Genomic DNA, 5,361 nt, shown 5'->3' with positions numbered 1-5,361 from the left:
AAACAAGTAAGAAATTATAGTCGGGCGAGGCCGACCATATAATATCCTTCACCTGTTACAAAAAGTAAAATGTGATTTAGTTTTCATTTAAGTTGAATTGTAGCTTGCCTCAAATATACATAAGCCTTTTATTGTTCAATAAAATTGTGGACATTTAAGTCAAATTTTGAAGGGACTATTGTCAAATAAGGGGAATATAACTAAAAATATTATAAGGGCCATCAAGGCTAGTGTAGAACTTGGATTTGCAGCTTTTTGTTGAGATACGAGTATATTAAACATAACGATGAACTTAAAAGCCCTATTAGGCGGGTTCAGTTTTATGGGGGCTAAGTGAAATAATACACCGATGTTAACCATTTTCAATTGGGTTCGTCTACGGTACTATAGAAGATCATGTGTCAAATTTTTTTTGAATTATCTTCAAAATTGCAACCTGGAGTTTTATTAAACGGTTTACAAGCCCTATTCGGGGGTTCTGTTGCATGGAGGCTAGGTGAAAAAATAGACCGATCTTAACTTGATTTTGAAAAGGCTTTGTCCCTTAGATAATAGAATATCATATACCAAATTTCATTGAGTTATCTTCAAAGTTGCGACTTGCAGTTTAATTACAAGGATTACATGGACGGACAGATGGATAGACGGACAGACAGACGGACGGACATAGCTAAATCGATCCAGAAAAACTCTGAGCCAATTTGTATACTTGAAGGACCAATATTATTGTTCCATAGCCCAAAACTAAAGTGGTGTAGGGTATAAAAACAAACGATAAATAGAAAGTGGTGGCAAAATCGTGTTTTTAACAGACAGACAGACTTACGGACAAGATTGTCTTAACATTTAATAAAGGACTTATAATATATTTTTTTTGGTCTACGACCAATATTTCAATGTGATGCAAACGGAATAACAAAATCTTTTGTGATGAAAGCTACAAAAAGTATGAAACTTTTATTTTCAATGGAAACATCAGACTGAAATCTTAATCCATAATTGACCTTAATTTAAAGTTCTCAATTTTCTACAAAATATCAAATTTAGAGTGAATACATAAAAGAGGAGATCGGTCAAAGAGGATCCTAGATCTCCTTAATCTGATATTTTTGGTGAAACTTTAAAAGTCCATTTTCCGGCGAAAATTTAATTTTTAAACTTCCTTAACTTTGTTGTTGTTCAAACCAAGAAAAAAAAATATTTATAACATTAGGCATTTGCTTACGGGCAATGTTTTTTGAGTTGGCAGCATTAAATACGTAATTGAACAATTTTATTTAGTCGTCATCAAAAACAAACAATTTTCTTTTATCCAATGCACTCATACACATACGTTTTATATATTTTTATTCCATAAGTAATTGTGTGTATGCAAATTTGGGTTCTTGCATTAAAAGGATATTTGTTGGTGGGTTTTTATTTTAGTTTTATGCATTTTTTTCCACTTTTCTCTTCTATTTTGTTGTTGTTGTTGTGGTGTTTGTTAGCTGAGTTTTAAACTAAATATGAAATAATCCCGTTATAATAGTATATCCGGTGGTAAGAGTTGCAGGCATATGCAAATCTATGGTTGAGCAGATGAAGTGTATATTTATGCATTTGTTTGTATTTCTCATTGTAGTAAAATTAACAATTTGAATTTTAGTTTATATTCGGTAAGTTTTTCCTTTTGTGTTATGCAGACATGTTTTGTTTTATTTTATAATAAATTTATAAATTTTTTTTGTAATTTTTCATATTGTTTTTATAATATTTCATAATGTATGAATATTTTATTATGTTTAGTATTGAAATTTGATATGAATATGGTTTATGTATGAATTAGTTATGGAAATTTTGCAATATTAATGTTTATGTATGTTTGTTATGAAAGAAAAACTGAAATAAAACAAAATTTAATTAAATAATAACATTTTTTGATTGATTACTGCAAATTAGAAATTAGTTTCTGAATTAGATGACAGTGTCAGAGTTTCTCAAATTACTATACCTTTATTGTGTCACACATATTCCATAAAATATTTAATTTCGGTTTGAAGGGTCATTCAACTTAACAAAATCATTAAAATATTATTAAACGCAGTGATTTATGTTTTAAAAAGCCTTGGGGATTATACCCACAATAAAAATTTTATAAATTCTAATTAAATTTATAAAATCTAATAACTAATATAAAAATATGCAAATAAATTTATTTAATTAGTTATGCAAAAATATGAAACCAGACTATAGTTATGCAAAAAATTGTAACCATATAAAATATGCAAATTATAAAGAAATCCATTAACTATTTTAATAATTTAATATGCAATAATATTTATTAAAATATTACTAGTTTTTATTTTAAAAATGTCAATAATAATAAAAAAACAACAAATTTGTAGTGGTTAAAAATTTTTTTTTACTAAATAATAATCTACATTGGATTTGTAGTTACTTAGAATATTATAAATTTAATATAATTGCTAATTTTGAGTAATTTTCCCATTAAACCGGGAGTAAAAAAAATAATTATTCAAAAAATTCTTAAGTCCATGCAGATCTATATAATAATGTCTATGTAGACTGCAAAGCAGTCCTACACTGTCGTGTAGAATATAGTCTATTCTGTAGTTTAGACCATAGCCAAGTAAACAGTGCAGAATAAGGTCTATTCTATAGCTCAAATTTTAGTCTACAGTCCAGACTTTAGCCTGTTCTATAGTCCAGACCATAGTCTGTTCTATAGTCCAGATTACATTCTGTTCTATAGTCCAGACTATAGTCTGTTCTATAGTCCAAACTATAGTCTGATCTATAGTCCAAACTATAGTCTGCTCTATAATCCAAACTATAGTCTGCTCTATAGTCCAAACTATAGTCTGTTCTATAGTTCAGCCTATAGTCTGTTCTATAGTCCAGACTATAGTCTGTTCTATAATCCAGACTATAGTCTAGACTATTGTCTGTTCTATAGTCTAGACTATAGTTTGTTCTATAGGTCTAGACTATGGTCTGTTCTATAGTCTAGACTTTAGTCTGTTCTATAGTCCAGACTATAGTCTGTTCTATTGTCCAGACTATAGTCTGTTCTATTGTCCAGACTATAGTCTGTTCTATTGTCCAGACTATAGTCTGTTCTATAGTTCAGACTATAGTCAGTTCTATAGTCCAGACTATTGTCCAGACTATAGTCACTTCTATAGTCCAGACTATAGTCACTTCTATAGTCCAGACTATAGTCAGTTCTATAGTCCAGACTATAGTCAGTTCTATAGTCCAGACTATAGTCAGTTCTATAGTCCAGACTATAATCTCTTCTATAGTCTAGACTGTTATCTCTTCTGTAGTCCAGACTATAATCTGTTCTATAGTCCAGACTATAGTCCAGTCTACAGTCTGTTCTATAGTTCAGTCTACAGTCTGTTTTATAGTCCAGTCTACAGTCTGTTTTATAGTCCGGATTATAGTTAACTATTGTCCTGAAATTTGTCTGTTTTTTATACCAGACTACATGAGAGTAAATATGCGCAACCAAAGAGTCGCCCCTAGATTTTATATTCTTTAGCAATAGGATATACACACTCCCCTCGCGACCCTATCAAAATTGATAGATGACTGAGGTGGAACTCAGGTGGTCCAATATCACTACTTATGGAATATCAATAATGCTTTCACCCACTTTGACAACAGAAAGTACTAAGACTCTCTTGTCTCTTAGTGAAAAATTTAATATGCTTTAATCTGATACAATTATTGGGCACTGTGTGATTGGATATATATCGGGACGTATGGGCCCTTCAACTTATAGATGTGTGTAAGCTTTTTTTAGGAAGAGGAAGTGAAATTTTTACAACACATTCTATGCGATTGCCAAGACCGACAAAAGCTTATACTAACATATCTTGGTAGAGCACTTTTCCATGATCTAGACTTTCTATGAGATGCATCACTAGTAAACATGATCGGTTTAAGTGTAATTATTGGGCACAGTATGATTAGACTTACATATGTGTGTCGGAACGTATGGGCTATCCAACTTATTTTGTAAAGCTTTTTGTAGGAAGAGGAAGTGGCATTGGTACAACACCTTCTATTTGACTCCAAAGACTAACGTGACCGGTTTTATAAGGATGGTTTACAAGAAGACCGCAAGAACAAAATTATCAATGAAATCAGGGAGGGAAACCATTCTCTCACGAATGAGTTTGCTAACTAGAGAGCCACCAACGTATCCCATCATTCTTAGTTTAGATTAAAGCCTATTCTTTATTTCAGATGTAGTCTCTTTTGTTGTCCTGAATATAGTATATATTATTGCCAAGATAATAATCTTGGCAATAAAATGATCTTTATATTCTAAAGCCTGGATTATTGTTGTTAATTGCATAAAAAACATAACAAGAGACTAATGAGTTGTGAGTCGTTAACTAGTTTTATCTAGGTCTTTACTTTTGTCTTTATTATAGTCTTGTTATTTGATTATATAGTTATATTTATTCTCCTAATGCCAACCATATATTTCACCTGCCAGAATAGGTTTACATATATAGTCGTATTTGACCGACTATATTTTTCTATTTATATTTAAAACATATTATTTTATTAATTATTTTATAATAACATTTTATACCTATAAAACTATCTATTTTAAAATGGATTTATTTAAGCCAATATTTTTGTATAAATTAAATTTTCTAAAATCCTGCCATATTTAAATAAATATTCAGCAATAACATCAAGATGATTATTATAAATATATGTTTATAATATTAAATAGTTAAAATAATATTTATTTTATTATTATTTACATAGAAATTAAAAATTATCAAAATAATTGTCTACTGAATCCCTCTAATGCACATAATTAAAACAAAGTTTAGAAATGTCATAAAAAAAATCCACTAAAGTTTGTGTGTGTGTGTGTGGTCATAAAATAAAACTATACAAAATTTAATTTATTTTAAATTTTTTAATAACATGCAGTATACAGTTGGATTCATTTAAATATGTACACTTTATACACATATGTACCCAGCAAAAACTTAGTTAAAAAAATACAAATTCATTCTAATTTAGAAAATATTGTTGTGGTAACCATAAAAATTTTGTTTACTTTTATAGAAAATTAAAATTGATTAAAATTTGTTTAGTGTTTTAATTTTATACGTACAATATCACGTCAATGTTATATTCGCATTTAGTAAGAAGCTTGTATTTTTAGTTTTATTCATTTAGCTTCCGCATTATAGAAAATTTCGAAAGTAATATTTGAAAAAAAACTACTATAAAATACCCCTACAATATGATACCCTACACCAGTCAGTATGTATGTAAAAAATGGGGATTATTTAAAAAAATAAAGCATTTGGTTTGTTTTTT

The sequence above is a fragment of the Lucilia cuprina genome, chromosome 2 (assembly GCF_022045245.1).
Source record: "Lucilia cuprina isolate Lc7/37 chromosome 2, ASM2204524v1, whole genome shotgun sequence".
Taxonomy (NCBI): Eukaryota; Metazoa; Arthropoda; class Insecta; order Diptera; family Calliphoridae; genus Lucilia; species Lucilia cuprina.
This window is presented reverse-complemented; position numbering follows the sequence as displayed.